Raw genomic sequence first — 22,614 nt, 5'->3', positions numbered from 1 at the left:
TTTTATTGTAGACCATTTATCTCCCTCCCTGACCATTAACATATGGGCTCTGAGTTTTTATACCAGACCCAAAATACAATTCATATTTTAATACCTTCACATATTAAAATAATCCGTTCTGTGGGTCTGAGCGGGCTGAAATTTGCCAGGTCCTCATGCCGGAGGACCTTTGCAATTGTGGCCAAGTTTCAGCCTTCCATGACCCCCAGAACCGGAGATACAAAAAACAAGTTAAAATCCCCCATTAACTTTAATGCAGGATTCTCCGCCATAGCTAAAATAAATCTCTGCTTTTCACTCTCCCATTGAAATCAACGGGCTCCGCCACTATAGGCTTTCAATGGAGCAACTCAGCCGTTGAAGTCAATGGGCTCCGCCGCTATAGTCTTTCAATGGAGCAACTTCGCCATTGAAGTCTATAGGGAAACCACAATTTTTCACAGTTGCCCATACTCCGTCTGGTTGTTCGGAGAGGGCTGGAAATGGCCATGCAGTCATGCCGGAACAGTGACTACATGCGACCCAAATCCCAGCCCTCTGGTCCTCACAGAACCGGAGATATGGGCTTTCCCTTTTTACCTTTTCGGACTTAGCCGTTTTAACGCCCCGCAGCTTTCTCCCATTGGAATCAATGACCGGCGCCGCCATAGGAAATGCATGGGTCGGCGCCGCCATGGGATTCAATGGGACGACCCTCGTGGTGAGCGTGACCTTTTACGGGGGTCCCTCATTCCCGGACCCGGTGGTGGTCGAGTGTGGGGGTTCCTAAGGTCTAGGGGCAAAAAGAATTTTATTCCTGGGTGCCCTAGAACCTAAGCTTCCCACGCCAATTGTGATTGGACTTGACCGGGTAGTGATCAAAGCTCTTTTTCAGAAAATGTTTCCGCTCTTGCGGTCTGCGGTTTGGATGGTTGCCAACCCGTTCCTGGAGGTCGGCGTCGAGGAATCCCCATTGAAATGGATGGCTCCATTGACTTACAATAGGGAACCGCTGCTCCTCCTCTCGGGCGCCACCTGCAGGTCTTCTACCGAAACAGGCCCAAATCGCCGGAATCTCCATAAGGTTGCATTGGGCTGCAATGGCGACTTATGGAGAGCTGCAAAATGGAGCCTGAAAAGGCGGGAAAAGGGAACAAAGGGCTATAAACACTGAACTAACATTTACCCCTTCCCTCCCACATCAATCCCAGTGTATGTGTTGGTGCAAACACTGGAATGGGAACAATACACATTTACAGGGGAATACACATTTGGGGCTGAAGCAGGGTAAAAACACTTTACTGGACCGCAGTCCAGTTAACCCCTTGCTTCCCAAGTGAGAGCAGGGGGTGGCCAAATGGGGTGTAACCCCTTTAATACTGGGCCAAACCCCCTCTCCCATGACACCTACGTGCCAGGCACCACTTCCAAGGCTTACCCAGGGCTGGCTGCCACACTCCGTAGGGGTAGGGACCGTCCAGACCTCTCAGGTACAATTATTGGCTGAGCACTTTCAAATCTCCTGCTTAAAACTGCTACTCTCCGCTTCTACGGCGACTCACAGATACGCAGCACAGAAGCACTTTCATATCTCCCGCTCGGATCGGCTCCCAGCCTCGTTTTCAGGTGTCTCCGGCACAGCCTCGGAGCACACCGCTTATATCACCTCCACGTTAGGATCACACTGAGAGCCGGAACGCTAATCGGGATCCCCTTACTATACATAGATTCCCCGCTGCTATAGAAAATCATGGTAGAAGGGCTGGCGACCAATCACAGCGCGGATGCTGCATGGGAACCAATCAGTGCCCGATGGCTCATCTGCATTGGCCAATCGGGGCTGAGGACGGGGCTGAGAGAGTTAAAGGGCTTGGAGGGAAATATGAACGAGCCAATGGGAGCAGCGCCTACCAGCGGGAGCTCAGCAGTAGTGAAACGGTAACGTCATTAAAACGTAGCTTTTAATGTAAAGCCTAGATTAGGAAAATAAATGACAGGTGACAAGCAAAGGCAATTAGACAAACACAGACTGTTAGAAAATAGGGAGAGATCCAAATAGAAATAGCCGAACAGCCAAAATAGCAAAGCGAGGACGTGGTGACCAAAAAGTTATTTATTGGTTAAAAAACATAGTAAATCCCCCTGACCCCCCAAACACATTTAAGAATACTTTCCCCCAGGCTTTTTTCGCATCCTCCCCAAACAAGAAAAGAGGTGTGGCCATTTTGATTAAAAATAATGTCCAACAAATATAACGCGAGACCCAGATGGGAGATTCCTGATTTTACAGGGCACCATTTCGGGTTCACCCATCTCCCTCGTCAATATATACGCCCCCAACGAAAATCAAGTTCCATTCCTCCAAAAGTTACTCGATTCCCTAGACCAGTCTTCTCTGGCCTCATTAATCATAGCCGGAGATTTCAATATGGTCCTCTTCCCAGATCAGGATAAATCCACCTTACTGGCAACTCCCCATACAACCCAAACTCAAAAAAAGGCCAAAAAGTTCAGAGAGATTTTACAAAGTTCATCTCTAGTGGATATATGGAGGGCCCAGCACCAGGGTCAGAGGGACTACACATTCTTTTCAGCTCCTCATCAGTCTTATTCAAGGATTGACTATTTTCTAGGCACCAATAATGTTTTCCAGGAATCTTCCCAGTCCAACATAGGTCCAATCACATGGTCTGATCACTCCCCTGTCGAAATAACCCTCTCTCTACCCTTCGTTAAAAGCAACACATATAAATGTAAGCTAAATGATTCTCTTCTTAACGACCCGAAAATAGTCCAGACAGTTAGACAAAAACTCTCCACATTCTTCGAAATAAATAAAGGATCCGTTTCGGCATCAGCAATGCTGTGGGAAGCACATAAAGCTTCAATAAGAGGGGATCTTTTCTCTTTAGCTTCTTATAAGAAAAAAATGAAACTTAAAATACAAAAAGAGCTAACAGATAGGATCCTAAATATGGAACAGCAACATAAAAGTAACCCTTCCAAAAGATTATTCAAAATACTTGACAAAACGAGAACGGAACTAAAACAAATGCAGCTTGAAGAGGTAGAGAGGGCGTTAAAATGGACCAACCAAAGGTTCTATGACAGGGGCAACAAAGCAGACAGACTATTGGCCGCAAAACTGAGAGGCATAAAAGTTCAATCCCAAATCTCTAAGATACGCACCAAAAGCGGCCAGATCTCCTTTGTGGAGAAAGAAATTGCCCAGGAATTTGCTAAATTCTATGAAGAACTTTATAATCTTCACCCCCCAGGTCAGGAACCCGACAGTGCCAAAATAGCCTCGCAATATCTTGCACAATGTAACCTGCCCTCTCTCACGGGGGAGGAGCTAGAGAAACTAAACAAAAAAATCTCACAAGTGGAACTAGCTCAAGCCATAAGCTCCCTTAAACTGGCCAAGACCCCAGGACCAGATGGCTTCTCCAATATTTATTATAAGACGTTCGTGTCGACTCTCTCCCCCTATCTCCTGGACATGTTCAACTCCTTTCTGGAGGGTGAGCCAATCCCAGGCACAATCTCGGTGACCAACCTTGCTATCATCCACAAGGAAGGAAGGGACCCGCTACAATGCGGTAGCTACAGACCGATCTCCCTACTTAACACAGACCTTAAACTCTTCAGCAAGATCTTAGCAAACAGACTAAACCCGATTCTCCCCAGACTTATCCATATTGATCAAGTTGGCTTTGTATCAGGAAGACAGGCCTCTGACAACACCCGCAAAATTGTTGATATTATTGACCATGTGCATCTTAACAAACTCCAAGCCATGATACTAAGCCTCGATGCCGAGAAGGCATTTGACAGAATCAAATGGTCCTTCCTCGACCAAACAATGCTAAAATTCGGCTTCATGGGTCCTTCCTTAGAGGGAGTTCGTGCTCTCTACCAAAACCCAGCGGCATTTATTAAACTACCAGGCGGACAATTAAACCCAATCCCAATTAAAAATGGGACCAGACAAGGCTGTCCCCTGTCCCCACTACTATTCGCAATCACAATTGAACTCTTAGCGGCCAAAATCAGAGCCGATCCAAGCATAAAAAGTATCCCGATCGCTGGAACGGAATATAAAATCTTCCTCTTTGCGGATGATGTGATTTTGACCCTCGCCGACCCCCATATATCCCTCCCCAACCTTCAAAAACTGCTAGATCAATTTAGCCAAGTTTCTGATTATAAGGTTAATATGGACAAATCGGAAGCTCTTAATCTCTCCTTTCCAGAACCAATGTGGAAATTGCTCCAATCTAATTATAAATACAGATGGAACTCCTCTCACATAAAATACTAAGGAGTAAAAATAACAATCTTATACAAATCCCTTTACCAAATTAATTATCCCCCCCTATTTGACCAAATCAAAAAAGATTTAGATTCCTGGAACAACCACCAAATCTCCTGGTTCGGAAGAATTATTTCCACTAAAATGAATGTCCTCCCCAGATTATTATACTTTTTCCAAACCCTCCCAATTACGATACCACTATCGGAATTAAAAAATATACAATCTCATATATTCCGATTCATTTGGAGAGGACGCAAACCTAGGGTCCCGAGGTTGGTCATGCTATCCTCAAAGATGAGGGGAGGACTGGGAGCACCTGACGTGATCAAGTATTATCAAGCAGATCAGCTACGCCAGGCGGTGGTCTGGAATAATCCCCCGAGTTCTTCCTGCTGGCTGGCGATAGAATCTTATCACGCGTCCCCCACCCCCCTATCGGCTATCCTATGGTCCCAAGTAAATCAAGAAAGGGGACCACGGAAATTTGATCTGGGAGCAATGAGATGCACATGGTCCATTTGGCTTAAAAACAAAGGGATGTACGGCCTATCATCATCCCCCTCTCAACTCACCCCCATCTTCGGAAACCCAGAATTCCTGCCTGGGTGTTCATGCAAACAATTTGGTCAATTTCAGGACCTAAATATTAGGATGGTTGCAGATCTGCTGAAGAAAGAGGAAATTCTGTCCTTCCAAGAGCTCCAAGATAAGTACCAGTCACGTGACCTCCATCTGTTTAAATTTCTACAAATCAGACATTTTCTTCGAGCTCTCTCCCAAAACTCCAAATTTCCCACCTTGACCAAATTTGAATCTCTCTGTATCAAAGGCGAGTACCAGAGAGGACTAATCTCCGAGATCTACAGGGGGATGGAGTCGACACTTACCCCCCCGTCCCATACCTATATGCAAAAATGGAAGGCCGACCTAAATCTACAAATGGAGATTGAAGACTGGGAGGATGTCTGGGAATCAGCTACCAAAACATCAATTTGTACTATAACAAAAGAGAATATCTATAAAATTTTATTTCAGTGGTACCTAACCCCGAACAGACTGAGCCAGATCTTCCCCGGCACACCAGACCTGTGCTGGAGGGGATGTGGTCAAAGAGGAGACATGGCCCACATTTGGGGGTCATGCCCAGAGATCCAGAGGTTCTGGACCAGGGTTCAGAAACTTCTCCATGAAACCCTAGGACTGGAAGTCCCCTTGGACCCTCTGACTTATGTGCTGGGAAAATCAATAGAAGACCTCCCTTCTCCACTATCCAGGTTGACCTCATCTATCTTGACAGCTGCAAGGTGCTCAATCGCAGCGGCATGGAAACAAATAAAAGCACCCTCCAAAAGAACAGCCGTTAAAAGAATAAACACAGTCATGAGCATGGAAAGGCTCACAGCCATGCTAAAGCAGAAGATGCCCCAATTCTATAAAACCTGGGAACCATGGCCTGGCTCTGGGGGCCCACCCCTCCTACAGATCCTGGCCCTAAACTGAGCCCCGTCTGGCTGGGAACAGGGACGCCCGAATACTCATCTTCCACCAGATCTCCACCCCTCCCTACCCCCCTGAGACAGACGCCCATCGCTGACAAGGTAAAAGACCGCACGCCACACGCACTGGCAAAAGGCCTACACACACCTACAGCATGGCAGAACTCAGAGCCTCACCAGACATCACGCAGGAAAGCGATCACTCAGACACAGAGAACGCCGCGCAACCGCAACAGGCGCAGGCAGGCGCAAGGCCCAAACGGACAGTCACACTGACACAAAAGGCCCGCGAAAAATATGAGACTGACATTGAAACGCACCGCGCCAAATTAGAGTTGGCCTGGGAAACAACCGCACTTGGGGTATGCAACGTCGCCGGCGCTGGCAACTCTGTGCAACAGCTCGAGCAGGCAATAACTCAATTAAAGATAGATCACGCACGCTACCAAGGGCTGTCAGAAGCATACGTCACTTACCTGGCCAGGGCTAACACCGGCGAAAGCCTGCAAGAAAGGGACTTACAGAGTAACATTGACTTGACACGTGACAGCAGCGTGCGAACCTCTATCACGGAAGCCGAGAGTAAGAGAAAAAACCTTTTGCTGGAAACCGCATCGCAGCGCTCAAGCACATCCAGGCATTCTTCAAGGTCAGCAAGATCAGCGCGATCTAACGCGTCCAGCGCCAGCGCAAGCGCTACCAAGGCGCGAGCCTCCGCAGAGGCCGCACGTACCAGGGCCAAATATGGTCGAAGAGAGGCAGCCGTAAGGGCAGAAAGAGCGCGCATAGAAGAGGAGGAGCAGAACGCCGCCGCTGCCAATGCCGCCGCCGCCGCTACTGCCGCCGCTGTCAATGCCGCCGCCGCTGCTACTGCCGCCGCTGCCAATGCCGCCGCCGCCGCTACTGCCGCCGCTGTCAATGCCGCCGCTGCCAATGCCGCCGCTGCGCGCAGAAAGGCCGAACTAGACGTGGATCTAGAGGCACTTAACCAAGAGAAGGAAGCCGCTGCCGCCATAGCCCAAGCCGAAGTCCTAGAAGCAGCTGCGAGACAGGACAGCGGGGAGCTACCGTACAGACGGATAGCCTCAGAGGATCCAGCCCAATGCACTGAAGACTACGTAAGGAGCCTCTTCAGCGTAAACACCAGCGCACCATCTCAACACGGAGGGAGTGACACCACAGACACCGAAGACTCGCTAGGACCACGAGGAGAAGACGCTGCTCCGTCAATGGCACATGCTGCCTGGGATAGCCACAGCCGCAACAGTGATCCACACGCCAGAGCGCACACGGATGCACCACAACAGGCTCGCAATCCAGGTACACCCACGCGGGAGAAAACAGGCCCTCACACTAGCCAGCAGCCATCATGCGTCCACGCCAAGGAAGAGGCGACCGCACAGACCGTCCCAGCAACTACCTCAGAACGGGACAAACACGCCGATGCCTCAGGTCTGACAGACATAGCCAAGTACATGATCCGGCGTGACCTGGTGCATGCAGGACTCATCAGCTTCGACGACCTCCCTGAGAACTACCGGACGTGGAAGTTCACGTTCAAAGACGCAATCAAGAGCTTGGACTTCTCAGCAAGGGAAGAGCTCAACCTGCTATTCAAGTTCCTGGGGAACGAATCCAGAGAGTACGCGAATAGACTGCGGGCAGCAAATGCGCACCAACCCCAAGTAGGTCTTGACCTAGTGTGGGAAAGGCTGGAAGAATCCTACGGCAGCCTCGAAGCAGTCAATGATTCGCTCTTCAAAAGAGTCGAAAGCTTCCCCAAGATCACAACCAAAGACTACTCGAAGTTACGAGATCTTGGAGACTTGCTGCAAGAACTGGAGTTCGCAAGGAAAGACCATTCCTTAATAGGTCTCAACGTCCTAAACTCAGCTCACACTAACAACCTGGTCAGGAACTACAACTCTGTCTTGTCCTCCTCTCTTGATCTACATGCCCCACTTTCTCTCTGCCGCACTCGCCATTCTAACCCTAGACCCTGGCTAAATACCCACACACGCATGCTGCGTTCCTCCACTCGTTCCTCTGAACGCCTCTGGCAGACTTCCTTCACTACAAATTTATGCTATCCTTTTCAACTCTGCCCTCTCTCCGGCTAAACTAACCTACATTTCTTCACTAATCAACATGCACAAGTCTAATCCAAACTGACTCTTCTCTGTCTTTGACTCCCTACTCAGACCTTCCTCAGCTGACTGTTCTTCTTCCTCCATCTCACCTCAGGACTTTGACGACTATTTCAAGGAAAAGGTGGAATCCATACGTCAGGCCATCCCCTCTGTATCCTCCTCCCATCCTACACCTCTTTCTAACTCTCCTCCTGCCTTTCTTGACTCTTTATCCGCTGTCACGGAGGAGGATGTGTTGTTGCTGATCTCTTCTCCCTCTACCACCTGCCCTCTTGACCCGATTCCCTCCCATCTCCTAAAACCTCTTGCTCCTACTTTAATCCCTATGCTCACACAGATTTTTAATGCCTCCATCTACTGCACCGACACACTTTATTCGAGCAAATACCCGGTATGTACCTGGCAGATACCTGGAATGCGCCGCTCCTCACCTCTGACAAGCCCCGTTGCGTTTGCCTTCCCAGCCTGGGTTCATGCCTGGCTGACGGTCGGCTGATCTGTTAAATGATAATGATTAGGATTTAATAGGCTGCAATGCTTCGCGTGTCTACCAGATGGCATAAATTCACGAAGTAATGCAGTATATATTGTGACAAACGGCTTACTCCGGGGCTCCGTCGTTTGTCCGGGACTGTTTAGAACACGGTCTTTTAGGGTAGGTTAAATGATGAGGCGTCACGTACTGTTCCTTTAAACAGGCTATGCCTGGTTTATTCAGTCCCAGGCACTGAGACTGCCACAGTGCATACAACAGAAAACAGATCAAAACAAAAGCTGCTCACCTGAGCGATAACTTAACTTAGATATCCCTGACTCAGGGTTGGAAGTGGCTTTTCCACTTCCAACATCAAAACACGGTACTTTTGCAGTCTTACACAAATGAACAGAAAGATTGAACCTGTTTGGGGAAGAGGCTTCTCCCCTCTGTAGTTCAGCAGCCTTCCAGCCTCCTGGCTCTTGTGGGGAGACCAGAGCAAACAGGAAATCAGTCTTTCATACCTGATTCCTAATTAGCATGACAGGTGACAGAAATCAGGCAGCAGACAAACTCTGGTCTGGATCTCTCATCCCTCAGTTCCAGCGCTTGCCAAACTGTGGGATGGAGTGTATGTATTATAAGGCTGCACTCCCAGGCCAAACAGGATAGAAACTGTCTAGTATCCTGGGAGCCCTATATACGGAATTTATTACCATCCCCTGGTTTCTGTCACATATCCTCCCCCCCAGCTCAGACCTCGAGGGATGAGCGACCATGGATATTAGGGAGTGCATCCTTGACAACCCGTCAGCATTGCCATGTTTGTGCCCTGACCTGTGTTCCACAGAAAATTTAAAGGGTTGTAGGCTTAGGAACCACCTGGTCACTCTAGCATTCTTTTCCCTGTTTTGACACATCCAGGTAAGGTGTGCATGATCTGTGACCAACCGGAATTTTCTCCCCAACAGGTAGTATTTGAGCGTCTCTACAGCCCACTTTATTGCGAGACACTCTTTCTCTACTATGGAGTAATTTTTCTCCTGGGGATTTAGTTTCCTACTTAAATAAAGGATGGGGTGCTCCTCACCTTGAGACTCCTGGGAGAGTACCGCCCCCAGCCCTACCTCAGATGCGTCGGTTTGGACTACGAACTCTTTGGAGAAGTCAGGTGTGACCAACACTGGTTGGGCACAGAGAGCTTCTTTCAGGCTTCTAAAGGCCTGTTCGGTTTCGGGGGACCACTTTACCATTAGCGGTCCTCTTGCTTTTGTGAGGTCAGTTAGTGGGGTTGCCTTAGTTGCAAAATTGGGAATAAACCTTCTATAGTACCCAATTAACCCCAAAAAGGTCCTTACTTGTTTTTTTGTAACTGGCCTTGGCCAATTTTGTATCGCCTCCACTTTGAGTGTTTGGGGTTTGAGTAAACCTCTGCCAATAGAATATCCCAGATACTTGGCCTCCTCCAGACCAATAGTGCATTTAGCGGGGTTAGCAGTTAGTCCAGCAGACCGGACTGCGTCAAGCACAGCTTGGACCTTTGGAAGGTGGGATTGCCAATCTTCACTATGGATTACCACATCATCCAGGTAGGCGGCAGCATACCGAGCATGTGGTTTTAAAATTTTATCCATCATTCTTTGGAATGTGGCGGGAGCTCCATGTAAGCCAAAAGGCAACACCTTATACTGAAAGAGGCCATCTGGGGTTGAGAAGGCTGTCTTTTCTTTTGCCCTTTCTGTGAGGGGAACCTGCCAGTACCCTTTTGTTAGGTCTAGGGTTGTGAGATATCGGGCTTTGCCCAGTCTCTCTACAAGTTCATCTACCCTGGGCATAGGATAAGTATCAAATTTTGACACCGCGTTTAGTTTCCGGTAGTCATTACAAAACCTTGTTGTACCATCTGGCTTTGGGACTAAGACTATAGGGCTGTTCCACCCACTTTGGGATTCCTCAATTACACCTAGTTTTAGCATTTTTTTAACCTCTAAACTTATAGCCTTTCTTTTGGCCTCTGGGATTCGGTACGGTTTAAGGTTAACTCGGACCCCCGGTTCAGAGACTAGGTCATGTTCAATTACGCTAGTTCTACCTGGCCGTATAGAGAAGATTTCTTTGTTTCTTTTCACTAAATTCTGAACCTCTCGTTTCTGATGAACAGACAGGGTTTCAGCTATGCTAACCTCTGGGTCAGTTTCTTGATTCTCTGACGGACCTGGGGGTACTAGGGTTAACAAGACTTCTCTATCTTTCCAGGGCTTGAGTAGGTTTATATGGTAAATTTGCTCAGGTTTCCTCCTACCTGGCTGTCTTACCTTATAATTTACTTCTCCCACTCTTTCCAAGACCTCATATGGCCCATGCCATTTAGCAAGGAATTTACTCTCCACGGTGGGAACCAGAACTAGTACCCTATCACCTGGAGAAAAAATTCTGACCCTAGCACCCTTATTATATGTATTCCTCTGTGCTTCTTGAGCTTTCTCCATGTGTTCCCTCACTATGGGTAGGACTGCAGCAATGCGGTCCTGCATCTGGGCAACATGCTCTATTACACTTCTGTAAGGGGTAACCTCGTGTTCCCAAGTCTCTTTGGCTATATCCAGTAAGCCCCTTGGGTGTCGGCCATACAATAGTTCAAACGGGGAGAAGCCAGTGGATGATTGGGGAACTTCCCTAATGGCAAATAACAGGTATGGTAACAAACAATCCCAGTTTTTCCCATCTTTATCAACCGCCCGCCGTAACATGCTCTTTAAGGTTTTATTGAACCTTTCCACTAAACCATCTGTTTGTGGATGATAGACTGAGGTTCTGAGATGCTTGATTTTTAGGAGTTTACATAGCTCTTTCGTTACTTGGGACATAAATGGTGTTCCCTGGTCAGATAGAATCTCTTTAGGAATCCCGACCCGGGAAAACAGAACTACTAACTCTTTTGCTATGTTTTTAGCTGAGGTGCTACGTAGGGGAACTGCCTCCGGATATCGGGTGGCATAATCTAATATTACCAATATATGCTGATGTCCCCTAGCAGACTTTATTAGGGGTCCTACTAGATCCATAGCAATCCGGTCAAATGGTACCTCTATTATGGGAAGGGGTACCAATGGGCTGCGGTACGCCTTGAACGGGGCGGTGATCTGACATTCTGGGCATGAGGAACAATAATTCGTAATTTCTGCCAGAACCCCAGGCCAATAGAAGCTTCGGAGAACCTTTTCTTTTGTCTTTTCCACCCCTAGGTGTCCCCCCAATGGATGACTATGTGCGAGGTGTAATACTACGTTACGGAATGTCCGTGGTACCAACAATTGTTTAGTTGTAACTGATTTCCTTTTATCAACCCGATATACTAGGTCGTTCTCTACCTCGAAGTAGGGGTAAGCAAGTGACCTATCTGGTTGGCCAGGAGTACTATTCTGGTCCCGTATATTTCCCCTTGCTACCGCTAATGTGGGGTCCTCCCACTGGGCCTTCTTAAAACTCCCAGGACTGACCTCTAGGTCAGCGAGGGTCTTATCCGGTTCTGGGGTGGTAAGTGTCTGCTCAACATCTTGATTTGAGGTATTCCCTACCAAAGTAGTGATGGGGAAGGGAATTTTACAGCCCTCCTCCTTTTCCCCCTTCTTATTTGGGCCCTCGTCAACCTCCATTTCTGAAAAAGGGAAAGGATTTGTTTCTTCTAATACTTCGTTATGGTCCGCTATTGAACTCTGGGCGCTATTCTGAGCGGGGGACCACATTTTTAGAAAATGGGGAAAGTCGGTCCCTATTAACACATCATGTGCCAGTTTGGGTACAATACCCACCTTGAAATCTAAAGAACCAAACTCTGTTTCAAAAAAAACATCAACAGTGGAATATTCATGATTATCCCCATGTATACAACAAATTGCCACTCTTTGTGAACTGTTTCCCTGTTTCTTCTTAATGGGCAAGAGGTATTCGGACACTAGTGTGACCATGCTCCCAGAGTCAAGAAGTGCCCGAACCCTCTTACCATTAACCTTTACAAATGCCCACAGATGGTTATTCAAGGGGTCCTCTGGGCTAGGGCCCATACATTGGGACAACAGCGAATAAGGTTCCACGCTGTTGCATTGCATGGGCTCATCATTTAGTGGGCAGATTTTTGCTGTGTGGCCCCTCTCATTACAATTTACACATTTAGGTACATAGTCTGTGTCCCACTTAGAGCCTTTTCCCGGCTCCCCATGTTGGCTATTGCCCTTAGTGTGCGAACCACTGTTGCTGGTGCTGCGTGAAGGTGGTCGCCGCTCTTCAGCGCCCCTTAACCCCGGTACCCTTTTACCGTCTCTGGAAGAGTCCTGGAACCTCGGGTAGTGGGGTTGCTCCACGACTGTGGGTTGCGGGTGCTCTTCTGCTGCATTGTACCTTTCTACGAGGGCCACAAGCTCATCCGCATTGTGGGGGTCACTCCGACTGACCCAACGGCGTAAGGCAGAGGGAAGTTTCCTCAAGAACTGGTCCATGACCAACCGTTCCACGATGTGGCTGGCTGAGTTGATCTCGGGTTGTAGCCACTTCCGGGCGAGGTGGATGAGGTCATACATCTGGCTTCGGGTGGCTTTATCCATCGTGAAGGACCATGCGTGAAACCTTTGGGCGCGAACAGCCGTGGTTACGCCGAGGCGGGCGAGGATCTCGAACTTCAATTTTGCATAGACGTTAGCTTCGGCTGGCTCTAGATCAAAGTAAGCCTTCTGGGGTTCGCCGCTTAGGAAGGGTGCGATTAGACCAGCCCACTCAGCTTCTGGCCATCCCTCTCTCTGTGCCGTGCGTTCAAACGTGAGAAGATAGGCTTCCACATCATCCGAGGGTCCCATCTTCTGAAGGTAGTGGCTTGCCCTGGTCATTTTCGGTACTGGGTCTGCCGCTGCCAGTGGAAGGTTACTGATAGTCCCCCTCAGGATCTCGAGTTCCTGCTGTAAGCCCTGAGCGAACCGCTGTTGCTCCTCTCTCAGCAAGCGGTTTGTCTCTTGCTGGTTTGCATTCGCGTTTTGCAGGGCTTCATTCGTCTGTTGCTGGTTTGCATTCGCCTGTTGCTGGTTGGCATTAATCTCTTGCTGGGCTATTAGCAGCTGTTGCTGGGCTGCATTCGTCTGCTGCTGGTTTGCATTAGTTTCTTGCTGGGCTATTAACAGCTGTTGCTGGGTTTCATTCGCGTCTTTCTGGGCAGCGACATTGCGTACCAGCGCACCCACCACGTCTTCCATCTTGTTTGCAGAGGATGAAAAAACTTTTTTTTTTTTTTTTTTTTTTTTTTTTTTCAAAATTCTTCAACCCGCAGACCCCCTAGTGCTCTGCCCGCATTCTCCACCATATGTGACAAACGGCTTACTCCGGGGCTCCGTCGTTTGTCCGGGACTGTTTAGAACACGGTCTTTTAGGGTAGGTTAAATGATGAGGCGTCACGTACTGTTCCTTTAAACAGGCTATGCCTGGTTTATTCAGTCCCAGGCACTGAGACTGCCACAGTGCATACAACAGAAAACAGATCAAAACAAAAGCTGCTCACCTGAGCGATAACTTAACTTAGATATCCCTGACTCAGGGTTGGAAGTGGCTTTTCCACTTCCAACATCAAAACACGGTACTTTTGCAGTCTTACACAAATGAACAGAAAGATTGAACCTGTTTGGGGAAGAGGCTTCTCCCCTCTGTAGTTCAGCAGCCTTCCAGCCTCCTGGCTCTTGTGGGGAGACCAGAGCAAACAGGAAATCAGTCTTTCATACCTGATTCCTAATTAGCATGACAGGTGACAGAAATCAGGCAGCAGACAAACTCTGGTCTGGATCTCTCATCCCTCAGTTCCAGCGCTTGCCAAACTGTGGGATGGAGTGTATGTATTATAAGGCTGCACTCCCAGGCCAAACAGGATAGAAACTGTCTAGTATCCTGGGAGCCCTATATACGGAATTTATTACCATCCCCTGGTTTCTGTCACAATATATATATATACTGTGCAGTATTGCAGCCAGCGGGAATAAAATGCTTCAATCCCTGCTTTGAAAATACCTCAATGCACTCGGGCAGAAAACAGTCACAAACCTCAATACACCCGGGTATACCCGAATTCGTGGGACTAGCCGAGCTCGAATAAAGTGTGTCGCCAGTGTACTATGGTACCTTTCCCTCTTCCTTCAAACATGCAACAGCCATACCATTACTCAAAAACAGCAAGCTTGACCCTACCTGTCTTTCTAACTATCGACCTGTATCCCTCTTGCCTTTTGCCTCTAAACTCCTTGAATGTCTTGTATTCTCTCGCTTGCTCCTTTCCTCAACACCTATTCTCTCCTAGACCCTCTACAATCTGGCTTCCACAATGCTCACTCCACTGAAACAGCCCTCACTAAAATAACTAATGACCTCCATGCTGCCAAAGACAGAAGTCATTACACTCTGCTCATATTACTTGACCTCTCTGCAGCATTTGATACTGTGGACCACCCTCTTCTCCTTCTTCACATTCTCCATACTCTTGGCATTCAAAACAAAGCTCTATCCTGGATCTCCTCTTACCTCTCCTATCATACTTTCAGTGTCTCTTTTGCTAACTGTCACGGTGAGATTATGGCAGGCTGGATAGTCACACATAAATATATATAACAGTTGATATATATTTATCACTGGGTCTGAGCTGGGACGAGACTTAGATATGATAAAATATCATTTATTCCTTGATAAAGGTGAACACACAAAAATGTACAAATAACAGCAAAATATAGACACTTACTTAAAAGATGAAAATGATGAAAACAGTCCCATCTGGACTGGCAGTTTCATACAGCAATCAGCCCAAGACATTGCATGGCATTTCTTCTCAGCAATCAAGATGGTATAGCACAACAGGCCTGATGACATGCAGGCATGAGGACAATGAACACATGAAGACCGAATGAAGACGACTGAAGAAGACCAAGGATATATGGGGAACAGCAGTTTATATACCTTTTGTCCCTCTATCCTTAACCTTAAGTACCTGTGATTGGCTTTCAATTATCTCAAGACAATCTTTGATGAGGGAACACATTTTAGGACAGGCCCCCCTGCTAGCTGGCACATGCACAGTAGAACTCTGGGGTCTTATTTCTGTAATCCCCCATAGGCAAATGGAATGCCAGCCAGTCTACCCATCTGGATCTCTAGCAAGATAACCTTTGTTGGAAGGTGATCACTGGGACACTTGGAGACTGCTCTGGTTTGAGCCTCCTCAGCCCTTAAATCATCAGGGAGGGTGACAAGACCCTTTGAACAACACTTAAATCCTAGACATTGGGGCGCCTCTTGGGCCATCTGCTATCCTGGTAGACAAAGGAATTTCCTCCGAGTCTTTGTCCATACCTTGGGACACAGTCTTAAACATAAAACATAAACGTATTAAAATATCCGGTTCTATTGGGTCTAGCAGAACCAAACTTCCCAGTTCTCATGGCCGGAACTGGGACACCATATGGTCCAAAAAGCGACTTGCTACGACCTATGGAACCGGAGTTACACAAATGCACATTAAATCATTTTTCATTTTAATACAAAAATCTCCGCTAAAAAAGAAATCTCAGCTTTTCACTAAATCCCCATTGAAAACAACGGGCTTCTCCGCCATAGACTTTCAATGGTAAATTGCCGCCATTGAGGTCAATGGGGTTTCTCCGCCATTGAAGTCTATGGGAAAAATCCCGAACTTTCAAGGGGGTCCATACTCCGTCGGGTTGGTCCAGGAGGGTCAAGGATGGTTCTGCAGTGATGCCGGAGCAGTGACTGCAGACACCCCAAACCTTGATCCGCTGGGCCCTCCGGAACCGGAGATATGGAGTACCAAAATACAGCATTTCACACTTAGTCATTTTTCTGAGCCGTTTCTGCCGCCGCCGGCAAAGCCTATGGCGCGACCCGTTCTTCTCGGTTCGACCCTTATCGGGGGTCCAGGATTTGGGGACCCGGTTGTGGTCGAGTGGGGGGACGCCTAGGAACTAGGGACAAAAATAATTTTATTCCTAGGGGCCCTAGAACTGTTTATTCCCACGCCACTTGACGTTGACCTTGACTTGTAAGTGATCAAAGCTCTCCTATTGAAAATGTATCCGCTTTGCGGTTTGCGGTCTGGACGGCAGCCAACTTGTTCTTCGAAAGTTACCTCGAGGAACCTCCATTGAAGTCAATGAGCCCATCGACTTTCAATGGGAAACCGCCGCTCTCCCTCTCGGACGCCACCTGCTGGTCTTTACAGGAAACAGGACTAAAACAACAAGATTCTCCATTAGAATGCATGGAGCCCTAATGGCGGCCAATGGGGACCTGCAAAATGGTGCCTGAAAAGGCGGGAAAACTTCACAAAGAGCTATAATCATTAAAGGACTGTGACGATAGTGAGGGTTTGGCCCGGGATTAACGGGGTTACCCCCCAAGGGCCCCCCCTCTAACCTCGCCAGGGAGACAAGGGGTTAACTGGGCTGAGGCCCAGAACTGTGACTTAACCCTTGCTAAATAACATGAAAATGCTTATTCCCCTGTGTAAATGATGTTGTTGCTGGATCAGGGTCTGCATAACCCACCCACTGGGACTTAAGGGGTTAATGAGCTACAGTTTGAGGAAATCCCACTGTATTATGTCCTTTAAGGAAATCTGGACTTCAAAGGGTTAATTGAAGTTGAATGTGAAAAGAGAAGGTTTTAGAACCCCACATGATAGATGCAGATGGGGGAATACAAGCTTTTGCCTAAATATTGGTTCTCTGTGTTTTAAAACTGCCCTGCAGTTGATTTTGTCCTGGGATTTAAACCCAGGTTGGTGACAAAAGGCAGTGCTGAATAAACAGTTACCTGAAAACTGGTATTTTGGTAACGGAGTAAGCCAGGACCCTGAGCCTTGGGGTACAGCCTCCGGGTCACCCCCCAAGTACACACATATTAAAAATATAACTTTGTCATAAGAGGGACATATATTTTTGATAAAGTGACTTTTTGCAGTTTTTGAAATACACAGGCAGAATGCTAATAATGGTGTGCTAATGTACAGGCAGAATGCCTGTCTTTGTAATGCGTAAGGAACCAAATGGTGCCTCATATGAGTATTCACTGGAAGTGTATATCAACAGAGAGGTGTGATACATCGCCCTGATCAATAGGTAACTGACCTAATTGGTTATGCGAAAAGCAAAAGCCCACTTCAAAAGGTTTATTGACGTGGCCAGTAGGATGCTAAATAGGATATCCTGCTAGATTTGAGCCTGGCTTCCCAGGGGAATTGTTTATGCGGGAAGCAGGCAAAAGGAAGGGAAGGGTTTGTTATTCACACCTTCCAGCAAAAGGTATTCCCCAACAGGATATCAAAAGTGAGTAACTTTATTAAATATAAGAATACTATGAGATGTCCTTGGCTGAACCGGCTAAGAATTACATAAGTGTATTGGCGAGAGTAAGCCGATCTTGGGAAGTGTAAACCCTGTACAGGTACCTGCTGCTAAATGCCAGATATTAATATCTCTATTAATGTTCATATTACAATGTAATGATGGGTCTCTCTACGAGCGTCAGGTGTCCCAGAATGCAGTAATATACCTCACCTGACTGTGTGTATTATGGAACGGAAGTTAAGCAATGATTTGCAGTAAATATGAACTTTTGGTTAAGTCTGAGGAACCCCTGTGGTGATGAGCAGGAAAGGCTAGAATTTACAAACCTGATCATCAAAGACTATTGGGCTAATTGCTTATGCTTGGCCCAACGGACAAAAGGAATTAACCAGAGGAAGTGGAACTCTTCACACTGACCACCTAGCTTCAAAAGCTTCCAAGGGACATTTGCTAGCCGTCTCGGCACCTAAGGTTACAGATAGAGGGACAAACGGTTTATAAACTGCTGTCCACCCATATATCCTTTGTCTTCGTTTGCTGAATGATTTCCTGATTGCTGGATGAAACTGCCAGTTCAGATGGGACTGTTTTCATTATTTTCATCTTTTACGTAAGTGTCTATATTTTGCCTGTTATTTGTACATATTTGCTGTGTTCACCTTTATCAAGGAATAAAATCACTTTATTATATCTTAAGTCTCGTCCCAGTTCAAACCCAGGTATATATATATATTTATATATATAGTTTTTGGTGTACAATTACAGCCTGTCGCAAGCTCTCGTGACAAGGACTATTAACCCTTGTGCTCCCGGATGGATTCTACTGTGTGTGTGATGCAGACACTGATGAAACCAGACATTACAATGGAACAGGGGAACAGGGGAATACACATGTACACGTCATTACAGGGGTTAAATTACTGTTCTGGGTCTTAGCCCAGTTAACACTTTGACTCCCGGGTGAGGTCAGGGGTGGCCAATTGGGGTGTAACCCCTTTAATCCCGGGCCAAATCCTCTCCATCGTCACACTAACATCTCCTCCTCTATCGACCTCTCTGTGGGGGTACCCCAGGGCTCTGTCCTGGGACCTCAACTCTTTTCTCCTTACACACTCTCTCTAGGTGAACCAATAACATCTCTTGGGTTCAAATATCACCTCTATGCTGATGACACACAAATTGTATTTTCTACCCCTGACCTTACACCTGCTGTACAGACTAAAGTTTCTGAATGTCTCTCTGCGATATCATCCTGTATGAACCTCCGCCGACTTAAACTTAATATGGCAAAAACAGAGCTCCTCATACTTCCTCCCAAACCAGGTCCTATTTCCTCCTTCTACATTACAGTTGGAAGTATTATCATTCACCCAGTAGCCCAAGCACGCTGCCTAGGGGTCACACTCGACTCCTCTCGCACATTCGCCTCTCACATTCAAAAGGTAGCAAAAAATTATCGTTTTTTCCTCCACAATATTACCAAGATACGCCCTTTTCTCTGTTGCTCGACTTCAAAAACTCTGACTCAGGCCCTCATTCTCTCGCGTCTTGAATACTGCAACCTCCTGCTGTCCGGCCTTCCTGCCTCTCACCTGTCTCCCCTACAATCTATCCTAAACGCTTCTGCCAGAATCACTCTACTCTTTCCTAAATCTGTCTCAGCGCCTCCCCTCCTGAAATCCCTCTCCTTGCTTCCTATCAAATCCCATATCACACTCAATTCTCTTCCTCACTTTTAAAGCTATACACTCTTCTGCCCCTACTTACATCTCAGCCCTAATTTCTCGCTATGCACCATCCCGACTCTTCCTAAATGTTACTTTTATGTCTGAAGCGCTTCTCCCATTTATGTGTTATTTATATTATTTGTTATTTATATGATTGTCACGTGTATTACTGCTGTGAAGCGCTATGTACATTAATGGCGCTATATAAATAAAGACATACTGTACATACATACATTCATACATACATATATACATACATACATACATACATACATACATACAAGTGGTGCAGGAAGGAGGGTTTGGGGTTCTTAGAGCACTGGGACTCCTTTTCTGAGAGATGCAATCTTTATGCCAGGGACGGATTGCACCTCAATGAAGAGGGATCTTCTGTGCTAGGGGGGAGAATGTTACAAAACTTGGAGGAGATTTTAAACTAGGATGGAGGGGGGAGGGGAAAGAAACAGATAACAAACTAAATACAATAGATGGGGAAATAGCAAGGGGTTATGGAGGTAGAATGTGGGAAAGTTCAAGTTTGGCAAGCAGCGAGACATGTAAGTATGTATGTATGTATGTTTGTATGCAGGGCCGCCAACAGGGGGGGACAAAAGGTACTGGCGTCCCGGGCCCCGTGAATCAGGGGGGCCCGGCCGCCAGGGCCCCCTGCGCGGCCGGGCGCCAGTTAATTAAATAAAAATATGTTGACAAAAAAGTTTTTAAAAAATGGCGGCGATTCCCCGTGCGCATGCGCAGAGCCGAGGTCCCGGCGCGCATGCGCAGGGCAAGCAGGGTGTCCGGCCTGCTGCCTGTGGGCCCGCTCTCCCCCACTCCCAATGTGGGACAGAGGGGAAGCGCCAACCCAGCTTCCCCCGCGCGTGCGCCAACCCAGCTTCCCCCACGCACGCCTCCTGCCCAAGCTCACCAGTCTCGCCCCCCCAGCCGGCAACCCCCCGGACGCCCCCCGAGCCAACATCCCCTGCGCTCCCCTTCCCCAAGCCCACCTTTCGCCCCGGGCAGCTGCTGCGGGGATATCGGGGGCAGGGGGGTAATCGTGTGGCGGCAAGGAAGCAGGAAGCAGCACCCACCTGGTCAAAGTAAGTCACCCACCCCACCCAGTCACTCAACCCACCCAGTCACTGTCACCCAATCACTGTCACTCACCCACCCATTCACTGTCACCCACCCTGTCACTGTCAAGTCACTCAACCCCAACCCAGTTACTCAACCCACCAATCCACCCACCCAGTCACTCAACCCAGTCACTCAACCCACTCACAAACCCAGTCACTCAACCCACCCACCCAGTCACTGTCTCCCACACACCCAGTCACTGTCACCCAGTCACTGTCACCCACCCAGTCACGAAAGTCACAAACCCACCCCCACCCCCACCCACCCAGTCACTAACCCACCCAGTCACTAACCCACCCAGTCACTAACCCACCCACTCAGTCACCCACTCTGTGATGTCACAGAACTGTCAGCGCCATATAACCGCTCCCTATAACTCCTCCTATTACCCCATATAACCCCTCCCTATAACTCCTCCTATTACCCCATATAACCGTTCCCTATAAATCCCCCTATTGTCCCATATAACCGCTCCCTATAACTCCTCCTATTACCCCATATAACCGCTCCCTATAACTCCTCCTATTACTCCATATAACCTCTCCCTATAACTCTTCCTATTACTCCATATAACCTCTCCCTATAACTCCTCCTATTGTCCCATATAACCACTCCCTATAACTACCCCTATTCCCCATATAACCCCTCCCTATAACTCCTCCTATTACTCCATATAACCGGTCCCTACTGTATAACTCCTCCTATTTCTCCCTATAACTCCTCTTATTACTCCATATAACCGCTCCCTATAACTCCTCTTATTACTCCATATAACCGCTCCCTATAACTCCTCCTATTACCCCATATAACCGCTCCCTATAACTCCTCCTATTACCCCATATAACCCTTCCCTATAACTCCTCCTATTACCCCATATAACCGCTCCCTATAAATCCTCCTATTACCCCATATAACCCCTCCCTAAAACTCCTCCTATTGCCCCATGTAACCGCTCCCTATATCTCTTCCTATTACCCCATATAACCTCTCCCTATAAATCCTCCTATTACCCCATATAACCGCTCCCTATAGCTCCTCCTTCATATTCATGAATCACAAGTTGCTGCACACGGGGATACAATAGGTATAAAGCTCTTTAATATTATGAAAACGCCTCTTATCTTCAGCTTAACCTCTGTTTCAGTCAGCCATGCAGGCGTCTTCCCCGGGCTGGGGAAGGTTTCTGCCCCTAGTTATTTGACCGGCTCTCTTCTCCAGCGCCGGGAATCCACTTTCCAGCAGAACAAACAGGAGCTGTAAACTTTTCCCCCAGACATTTCCGATAAGTTCCTAAAGGGTTTTGAAATGATACATTTTTTTAACATGAATTTAACAATAAATGTGTTTTTTTTTAAATATAGTCTTATAGTTATAAATTGTATTCAAACAGTACACAAAATTACATTAATACATTCAAATGATACATAATAGGGGCATTATTTATACATTAGGCAAATACCGCTGACATTAAAAGAAAAAGGTTGTGGTCTTTTTAACTTAAAGGGTAATGTCATATTTTACCAGTAAAATGAAAGTATGTGTCAGTAATGAAGGCCTGAGAGGAATTACACAATCATTTGACTTATTTAGATTGTTAGTTACCCCATTAACATCAAAGAGACGGGGTGTTTTACTCCTATTACTGTACACTCAAGGGAGAGAGAGGGAGAGGTGGAGAGGAGAGAGGGGGAGAGAGAGAGGCAAGAGAGAGAGGCAAGAGAGAGAGGGGGAGAGAGGGAGAGATTGGGGGAGAGGGAGAGAGAGAGAGAGAGAGAGAGAGAGAGAGAGAGAGAGAGAGAGAGAGAGAGAGAGAGAGAGAGAGAGAGAGAGAGAGAGAGAGAGAGAGAGAGAGAGAGAGAGAGGTGGGGGGGGGGAGACAGAGAGAGGGGGAGAGAGAGAGAGAGGGAAAGAGGGAGGGGGAGAGAGGGAAAGAGAGAGAAAGAGAGGGAAAG

This window comes from Ascaphus truei, chromosome 18 (assembly GCF_040206685.1).
Source record: "Ascaphus truei isolate aAscTru1 chromosome 18, aAscTru1.hap1, whole genome shotgun sequence".
NCBI classification, from domain to species: domain Eukaryota; kingdom Metazoa; phylum Chordata; class Amphibia; order Anura; family Ascaphidae; genus Ascaphus; species Ascaphus truei.
Note: the sequence above shows the minus strand (reverse complement) of the source record.